Source organism: Vigna unguiculata, chromosome 10 (assembly GCF_037176805.1).
Source record: "Vigna unguiculata cultivar grain cowpea cultivar isolate G323 ecotype 2 chromosome 10, ASM3717680v1, whole genome shotgun sequence".
Lineage (NCBI taxonomy): Eukaryota > Viridiplantae > Streptophyta > Magnoliopsida > Fabales > Fabaceae > Vigna > Vigna unguiculata.
The window spans coordinates 40,249,998-40,260,675 of NC_140801.1; the positions used below are offsets into that span (position 1 = coordinate 40,249,998).

Below are 10,678 nucleotides of genomic sequence, written 5' to 3' on the forward strand. Positions count from 1 at the left end.
ACTTGGCTGTGTCTTGATGCAAGAAAAGAAGGCGGTAGCGTATGCTTCACGACAACTTAAGGTGCATGAGCTTAATTACCCCACTCATGACCTTGAGTTGGCAGCGATAGTATTTGCCTTGAAGATCTGGAGGCACTATCTTTATGGTGCTCAGTTTCGAGTGTTCAGCGACCACAAGAGTTTAAAGTACTTGTTTGATCAGAAGGAGCTAAACATGAGACAGAGGAGGTGGATGGAATTCCTAAAGGATTATGACTTTGAGCTCCTATACCACCCGGGGAAGGCAAATGTGGTGGTAGATGCTCTGAGTAGGAAGACGGTACATACGGCACATCTCATGATAAAAGAGGTGGAACTACTAGAGAAGTTCAGAGACATGAGACTACAGGTGGAGTTGGGGTCCGAGTCCATTAGGTGTAGTACCCTTACTATATCTAGTGACTTCTTGGACTCGATCAGAGAGAGGCAGTTGTTGGATGCTGGTCTGAGCAGAGTTAGAGAACAGCTTGGGTCGGATGAGGCTAGAGATTTTGCTTTGGGTGATGATGGTATACTCCGGTTCCAGGGTAGGGTATGCGTACCTGATGATGCTGAGGTGAGAAAGTTGATCCTTGAGGAAGGACACAAGAGTCGTCTTAGCTTGCATCCTGGCATGACTAAGATGTACCAGGACCTCAAGGAAACTTTCTGGTGGCAGGGGATGAAGAAGGATGTGGCTCAGTTTGTATCCGCCTGTCTGACTTGTCAGAAGGCGAAGGTGGAACATCAGAGACCCAGGGGCATTCTACAGTCGTTGGAGGTACCAGTGTGGAAATGGGACAGTATATCGATGGACTTTGTAACCCATTTGCCACGAACTTTTAGAGGACATGACACCATCTGGGTGATAGTAGATCGACTGACTAAGAGTGCACACTTCTTGGCGATGAACTTGAGAATGTTTATGGCCAAGCTGGCCCAGTTGTACATTAAGGAGATAGTCAGGCTTCATGGGGTGCCCTCGAGCATAGTTTCCGACATAGACCCGCGGTTCACATCCCGATTCTGGCAGACGTTACAGAGTGCTATGGGTAGCAAGCTCACCATGAGCTCGGCTTATCACCCTCAGACCGATGGCCAGTCTGAGAGGACGATCCAGTCATTAGAGGATTTGTTGAGGACATGCGTACTGGACCACTTGGGAGCTTGGGATGAGGTATTGCCTTTGATTGAGTTCACCTACAACAACAGTTTTCATGTGAGCATTGGCATGGCGCCATACGAGGCACTTTATGACAGGAGGTGTAGGACTCCTCTCTGTTGGTATCAGGATGGAGAGGCAGTGTTGGTTGGACCAGAGTTGTTAGAGCAGACCACCGAGAAGGTGAGGATGGTGAGGGATAGGATGCTGGCTTCTCAGAGTAGACAGAAGGCCTATGCAGATCGTAGGAGGAGACCCTTGGAGTTCGCAGCTGGCGATCATGTATTCTTAAGGGTGACCCGAACCACGGGCGTGGGAAGGGCTCTCCGCTCAAGGAAGCTTTCGCCCAAATTCCTTGGCCCGTATCAAATCACGAGGAGGATTGGTTGGTGGCCTACGAGATAGCTTTACCCCCGCAGTTGGCAAACGTTCACCCAGTGTTCCACGTCTCGCAGCTGAGGAAGTATGTGTTTGACCCCGCTCATGTGCTAGAGACCGAAGATATACAGATCAGGGAAGACCTCACCGTGGAAGTACCATCCATCGCTCTTGAGGATAGTAAGGTTGACGAACATCGAGGAAAGACCGTCAGTCTTATCAAAGTCATCTGGGATCGGAGGACGGGTGACTCGACTTGGGAGTTGGAGGAGGACATGAGAAAATTACATCCACACCTATTTTACCTGGTGAGTCTTTATTTTCGAGGTCGAAAATTTTCTTCTTGGGGAGAATGTAAGGCCCCTTTTTATTCCTGCTTCCTTTTAAGGGCTGCCCCAATCTTATGGGCCTAAAGGCTGGCCCAAAGAGGAAGGGTCAGACCTAACCTACCAACCCTAACCTTGTGCTCATTTTGGTAACACAGAACTTTCACAATCCTTAGAGCGGCTGTTGTTTTTCTTCTGCTAGGGTTTACTCCTAACCCTGAACCAGTGAGCTCAGTTGCGTTTCCTAGCCTCATGTAAGTGCTCTACACCTCAGGTCTTGCTTTCCTTCCGCCTTTATGTTTGTACTTCCAGTAGGGGTTCGTCGTAAGCTTACATATGCTCTTCCGCATCTGTTCCACAGCTCAGTAATCTGCCGCTGGAGCTTCGCGTTCCGCTGTTGGAGACGCACCTCGCTCTTAGCCCTTTTCTAGGTACGGGAAGTTAGGGTTTCAGGTTTAAGTTGATTTTTGGTCTATTCTTGAGTTTGCTTGATGTTGTATGGTGAAATCATTGTTTTTGGTGCGTGGAATACCCTGTATGGTTGTTTGGATTGGAATGTACATCTATTGCAGGAGAAACCAGGGCGAGAACTGGTAATCTCCTCCACGCGAGTCGGATTCGCCTAGGCGAGTCTGACGAAGGCTCGCCCAAACCCCATTGCGTGAAAGGTCGCCCAGGCGACCCGTTCGAAATTTTGAGCGAGTGAACACCTCGCCCAGGCGAGAGAGGTCTCGCCTAAGCGAGATCCCGTGATGTTCCCTGGGTGCTCCATCGAACCCTCGCCTAGGCGGAGGGGGGGCTCGCCTGAGCGAGCACCTCTCGCCTGAGCGAAACCCTTCAGCTTGAGCGAGGGGTTGGGCGAGGCAGTACGCTGTTTGGGTGCTTGTTTATTCTTGGATGATTGATATTGGTTTAGTTGTGAATTGTATAATGAGAAACATGTATATAATGGAATATTATGTGTACTTGGCATGAATTATGAATTGCGTATGACGGGTTGGGTATGATCTCGGCATGCGAAATGAATGAGTGGTTTGGAAGTAAAGGGACACGTTATTGATATGAGATGAGGCCCTAGATTCATGGGGTGGTGATGACCAGAGGTATGGATTCGAAATATGATGTGTATGAGGAATTAATCTTAGGGGTTGGTATGGAAATGTAAATATGATTTAATGTTCTCTTATTGCTGAGTTATGAATGTTGGTCTGTGTCAGCATGTAAATTCCTTGGGGTCTCTAGGTGAGACCTCCGAGGTCGCGCTTCAGTGGTCGGGATGTAATTCCATGGCCCCTGTTAGTGGGTGCCCATGGTGGTGCCCCATCTGTATAACTAGGTAAGGATTCAAGTTAAGGTTGCATCCTGACACTCTAAGGAGCCAGTTAGTCTTACTTAGAGGGGACTGACTCCTGTGGTGAGAGTAGCAGGAGGCCTGAAATTCATTAAGGGCTAACCTTGTGGTGAGGGAGATTTGATTCATCGTAATACTTGTAACACATAGCTCGGAGATGAGCAGCTCAGGGTCGAGCAGGGGTATCCACCACAAGTGCAAGCATCCGCTGAATTCGACCAAGTTATACGTATCCGGATGAGTCGAATCGAGTCGTAGTGTATTGAATGAAGAGTCATAACATGCTTGGTTGTTATATGGATATGGGATGATGATAGTATACTTGACTGTGTGATGAATATGTGTTGGCTCTAGCTTACCCGTTTGTTTGTATGGTTGTATTGTATGTGGCTGTTCTTCTTGCGATGATCATCAATTTAATTGATGTGAGCAGATGGGCGAGGTTCCAGAGGTCAGCAAGGAAGTAGAGATTCTGCTGCATAGTCCGCGTGGACTAGTTGTTAATTCTGCATGAGTTCATTTAGGGTTGCGACCCATGTATCTGTTCGTCCTTGGTTTTTATGCACTCTGATTAACTTTTCCTCTAGTTTCTTTTGGGCATCGTGGTGTGCCATGGGTTGTAAGGAGTTGATCCCAGGCCGCGTTTTTATGTTATCTTTATCGTGACATTCCTTTAATTTCGCGTACTTAATTAAATGGGGTGTTACAGATATACGGGCCCATCAACTTTTACTTTAATTCTCCAATAACTATTAAAATTTGAAAACAACAATTCAAGATATAAAGTGCAAACAAGTACTACCAATCTGAAACACAAGCATAAATAATCATTTTGCATTCCAGAACATTAAATATTAATTTAAAGAGAATTAGATGAAATTTTATTAAGTGAATAGTAAACCAGAATGGATGGGATATTCATTTAGTTTGCCGAACTTTAAAGTAACACTTTATTGGTTCAAAGAAAAATATTATAAAATACATGTGTAAATATTAATTTTGAAAAACTACTAAAAGAGTTATAAAACTTATAAAATACATATTTTTCCTCTAAAATATGGCTATATTTATTTTGAATCGATTTTGCTTAAAAGGACAAAAGGCGGAAAAAAATTGTTTCACAAAAATCATAACAAGATAAAATATGAAATTATTTTTGATAAGAAACGAAAATCAAACTGATATTTCTTTTAAAGATAAAATAACTTCCATATTGAAAATACCATTTTTTTTCATTTGGAAAGAATTCTCAAATGCAATGTTTGTGTCGCGGTACGAGAAGTTTATTATTGTGTCAGAACAATCCAAATTAAGAATCTTTAAAAGTAAAGAGTTGAATCATACGTCAACTTCCTGAAGATCAGAGTTTATATATAACAAATTGTGAAGACTCAGTGATTGAATCAATCCACGATTTTACTTTTATTCCAAGATCTAATTTGGTAAACTCAATGATATCATAATGAATTAATTTAATTGAGATTGTAAATATGGATGTTTTTTAGAAAAGAAAAAGGTTTGTTTTGAGATAAATCTTAGAATCAGTCACTACATTTCAATCTAAAAACCCTTTCAAATCTTGAAAGGATTGATATTTTTATTTTATTTGACTTTTGAATTACTTATCAATTAAATGATAGAAATAAAATAATATAATATATTCATGCAAAAGTTTAAAGAGGATTGTGTACTCGAAATTAATGAAGGATCCGTAGAAGCACGTAGTATGAGATACTTCTTTCACTTTCTGATAGGTATTCTTAAACGAAGTGACGAATCTTGACGAGAATTGTTGGGGGAGTCAAAATAATACATCAAAAATTTATATATTTAATTATTGTCACTAATAAAATAAAATTAAATACATATTTTAGTATAACAACAACTAAAAAAGAAATCACACATATCTAAAAAATTGTCAAAAGAAAATTCAACAATAATCAAACCACACTTAAAATCCAGTTATAAAAAACACAAAGTACAATATTTTTTTTCTATTTTCATAAAATAAAAAACTAATATACAAGAAGCTGATTAAACTAATATTTTACTATCAAGTGAGACAAAAGAGAATTACCTTCTTCTTTATTTCTTCAAGAATGGAAGAAAACCGCTGAAAGATGAGAGCAAAAATAATAGATCTTTTTCTCTTCAGAAACAAAAGAAGATAGGTAAGAACAATTTGTGAGAAACTCAAGACATATAATGGAACAACAACTAAAATTCAGTTATAAAAAAAAAACACACAGTATAATATTTTTTCTTCCATGTTCATAAAATAAAAAATTAATATAAAACATACTCATTAATTAAATTATTACACTAATATTTCCCTATCAATTGAGACCAAAGAATTACCTTCTTTTTTTCCCCTCGAGTATGGAAGAGAACATAGGAGATATAAGAGCAAAAATGATAAATCTTTTTCTCTTCAAAAACAAAAGAAAATAGTTGAGAAACTCAAGACATATAATGGAACCACAATTAAGATTCGGTTATAAAAAAAACACACAGTACAATATCTTTTTTTCTATATTCATGAAATAAACAATTAATATAAAAGAGGATCATTAAATAAATTATTAAACTAATATTTCACTATCAATTGAGACCAAAGAATTACCTTCTTCTTTACTTCCATGAGAATGGAAGGAAGAGGACAGAGGATAAATAAGAGCAAAAATAATAGATATTTTTCTCTTCAAAAACAAGAAAAAACATGTGAGAATGGAATATGAGAACAATTTGTGAGAAACTCAAACCTTAATAAATAAAAAAATAAAAAATATCTTGATAAATCTTTTTATTCTTTATTTTTTATTATGTTTAATTTTATATTTTATTATTTATTAACATTAATTATTATGTTTACAAAAGAAATAAAATATTTGATTTAATTATAATATATTTTTTAATATCTATAATATAAAAAAAATTAAAATATATATAATATAAAAAAAAATTAAAACTTTGGGGGGGCCATGGCCCCTCCCTGCACCAATAGTGCTCCGCCACTGCTTAAACGTAAGAGTGTTTTAAGTTGTTACTCTTAAAACTGACTAATGGGGTATCAGTTTTATATCATATCAGCAAAGACCAAAGACCTCGCAAATAAGTATTTGATTATTCAAGCCCATCAGACATTAGAGACCGTTTACTAAACAATCCAACCCATCACAGATCGTTCATCAGAAACCCAAAATTATATATTACCCATACAATAATAAATTATGTGCAATATAATTAATATAAACAAATAATTTAATTTATTGATTAATGTTAATCCATAATAATAACAAAATAGAGAATAATAATTTTATATAATAAAATTATATAAAATATAACATTCTCCCACTTAACATTAATAAATAAGGGTTAAAATGTTTTTGGTCCCTTAACTTTCAATGAAAATTGAATTTAGTCCATCTTCGAAACTTTGGCCTAATTTAGTCCTTTTAACCAATTTTTTTAAAGTTTATTTAACGTTTTAAACACATTTCATGAGAGCATTTGAGTTGTTTACCCCGCTTGACACATTTCCGCTTCAATGTTAGCTAAGAAACTGTCTTGAAATACGTTTGAAATGTCAAATAAACTTAAAAAAATTTTGTTAAAAGGACTAAATCCAAACATTTGTAAAGTTGGAGGACTAAATTGGGTCAAGGTTTTCGAGAGGGACTAATTCCAATTTTCACTGAAAGTTAAGAGACCAAAAACATATTTAACCCATAAATTAATTATATCAATTGCAACATAAGTACAAATACCAATTAAGAAATATAAACATGAATCACAAAGATAATATAAAGTGTAAATGTCAAACTCCCACTAACCCAATACATCAAAAGAATTAACCACACCCATATGAGTTACATGATTTTGAAAAAATCCAACAGATAAGCCTTTAGTTAGTGAGTCTACTAACATATTTTTTTGTAGTAGTATGCTCAATCCAAGTTTGATAATCCAAAACTTTCTCTCCAACAAACAGAAATTTTATATCAAAATGTTTTGAGCGAGTAGAACTTCTGTTGTTTTGAGATAAATGTACGATAGCAATGTTGTCACAACATATCACAAATGGCCTAGAAATACTTTCAATAATTTGAAAGCCATAAATCAAATTTTTAAGGTACATAGCTTGACAAGTAGCTTCATAACAAGCAACATACTCTGCCTTCATAGTGGAAGTAGCTGTAAGAGTTTTTTTAACACTCTTCCAAGAAATGGCTCATCCTGCCATCGTAAAAATAAAGTCGGATGTAGATTTCCAGTCATCAGGGCAACCAGCAAAATCAGAATCAGAATAACCAATGACTTGAAGTTGATCAGACTTCTCAAAGGTCAACATATGATCCTTAGAACCCTGCAAATATCTAAAGACCTTTTTAACATCTTTCCAATGATCCGAACCTGGATCACTTAAGTATCTCCCTAAAGCATTAACAGCAAAAGCAATATCGGGATGAGTACAAACTTGAGCATACATTAAACTACCAACAACGGAAGCATATGGGATTTTTTTCATTTCAACTCTATCATTATCATTTTGAGGACACTGAGATTTAGAGAGTTTGTCACCTTTTTGAACAGGTGTTGCACATGAGGAGCAAGAATGCATGTTAAACCTCTTGAGGACTTTATCAATGTTTTCTCTTTGAGACTATCCAAGAATGCCACGTGACCTGTCACAAGAGATCTGAATGCCTAGAACAACAGAAGCATCACCAAGATCCTTCATATCAAAGTGGCTATTTAACATAAATTTTGTCTCAGTCAAAAGTTCAACAATGCTACTAGCAAGAAGAATATCATCAACATATAAGACAAGAATGATGAAAAGGCTCCCATTTTTCTTCAAGTAAATGCATTGATCTGAGGCATTTTCCTTGAAGACAAAAGAAGTGACCACCTGATCAAATTTCAAATACCATTTCCTAGAAGCTTGTCTTAGTCCATACATAGACTTTTTCAACCTGCAAACCAAATGCTCATTACCTTTTTTAGCAAATCCATTAGGTTGAACGATATACACTTCTTCAAATAAATCTCCGTTGAGAAAAGTTGTTTTGACATCCATTTGATGAAGCTCCAAATTAAAATGAGCTACTAAAGCCATAACAACAAGAAAAGCATCCTTAGTAGAGACCGGTGAGAAAGTATCCTTATAATCAATGTCATCCCTCTGAGTATAGCATTTTGCTACAAGTCTGACTTTATATCTCTCAACTTTTCCATCTGGACTACGCTTAGTCTTGAAGACCCATTTACACTCAACTGGTTTACAACCTAGTGGCAAATCCACAAGATCCCAAACATCATTATGAGCCATAGAAGCTAACTCATCATGCATAGCATTTAACCAATCATCACCATGAGAACTAGAGATAACCTCTTCAAAAGAAGTAGGATCATCAACATTATTTAGATCATATTCATGCTCTTGAAGATACACAAGATAATCATCAAGGATAGAAGACCTGCGTACTCTTTGAGATCACCTCAAAGAAACTTCAAGTGATGTGGCATCCACAAGATCTGGAACAAATTCATTTTCATCACGGACAACTGGAATCACATTATCTACAAAAAGATAAATGGATGGCACAAGAATAACAACACGATCTTCTCTAAGAGTGATTGGTTGAGGTGTATTGCTCCCATTGTCCAAAACATCCTCAAAGAATACCGCACAATCAAACTCAATAACCTGCATTGAGTGAGAAGGACTGCAACATCTAAAAATTTATACCACAATGTTTTCAGTATGCTAACACCTAAAAAAAATTTTAATACATTTTTTTATGTATGTTGTATCTAATCGAATAAACTATAGATATATAAATATAAGATTATAAAAATTTATAGGATAAAAAAATGGTTAAATAATTATAATAATTTTATTAAATATAAAATATAAAAATTTCATATATATATATATATATATATATATATATATAAATGACTATGCGTTATGATATATATATATGGGGTTAGTTAATCATTAAATAAAATAATAATAATAATAATATAAAATAACTATAAAACATATATATATATATATATATATAATAAATAATATTAATGGTGAAATCTTAACGGATAACTATATTAATTATAACAATATGGATGGTGTACTTAGATACATCTAAACCATCATTATTCAAAACAATAATAATAATAATAAAAAAATGATAAACAGAACATATGATGTCAGAGATAAACTAGTGAGGTGATGAGAAGATCTTCTAAAAATAATCTATAAGTAACTTAACGAGGAACTATACCATTAATAATTAGTTTAATTGAAACTAATAGCCATCATGACTCCACCACTATAAATAGCCAAAAAAAAAAGATGTTGGAAGGCAGGAAGTGGAGAAGAGACAGGGGTCGAGGTGCAGTGAAAAAAAAAAGAAAGAAAGAGAAGAGAAGAAGATAAAAGAGAGTGAGAGCGTTGTAGCAAAGGAAAAAAAATTACATATCACCTTGGTGCATTCACCATGGTTCATTTTCCATAATAACTAAGGTAAGGGGATGAGACATTTATCATTCTATCTTTTGACTTTTATTTTTCCCATCTCTTCATAATTATTCTTATTTCTATATTTACCTTTAAGTGAGGTGTCCCTAACCTCATTCTAATTTATATTTAGTTCCCGTTCCTATTTATTTATATTCATCTCCAATTATGCATTGGTCCTATTTATTCAATTTATATTTACTCTCATTTACTTATTTATATTTATCTCTAGTTACGTACTGCTCCTTTTTATTTATTTATACTTATTTTAATTATTGATTAATCCTATCTATTTATTTATTTATATAATTATATGGTTTAATATTGAAATAAAATTTATGATAAATAAAGATTTAATTATTGTAGTTGGAGGTATGACCTTGGGGATTTAAACGAGTTAGTATTACTCAAGATGAGATGTTCTTGAGTTACTTTGTTGGCCATGAGCTCATTTATCCTGACTAGTCACTACAAAATTAATCAATATCTATATAAAGTATGAAAAAATTCAATTAAATGGATTTGGGAGAATTTTCATTTCATTTTATCTTATTATGATATGTTGTATATTTTTTTATGTGATATTTGTCTCACTTCCCTACTTTATGATTGTGTGTGAAAAACAAAATTTTATAACCATATCATAGATGATTGCTCTCAACATGCTTGATCCCTTCTTCACCGACATTGTGGTTGTTTTTCAGGGGAATGCATGGCAAACCAATGCAGTGAATAATTATGTGACATTTCAGGGAACATGAAATTCTACTATTACTTTTCTCTCTACTCCCAATGCGCCGATTGTCATAGAAGGACAAATCGGAGTTACCTTCTATTTACCCCCAACAGTCCAAGTGAACCCTATCCATAACCTTTTCCCTCCACATGTTTGAAAGCCAATATATGAGGGGGAACTATAA

At 35.6% G+C, this 10,678-nt stretch overlaps 1 pseudogene; it reads right to left on the reverse strand.

The window, feature by feature from the left end:
* Positions 1-7,466: 7,466 nt before the first annotated feature.
* On the reverse strand, positions 7,467-7,856 carry LOC146883185 (secreted RxLR effector protein 161 pseudogene; annotated as a pseudogene).
* Positions 7,857-10,678: the final 2,822 nt, after the last annotated feature.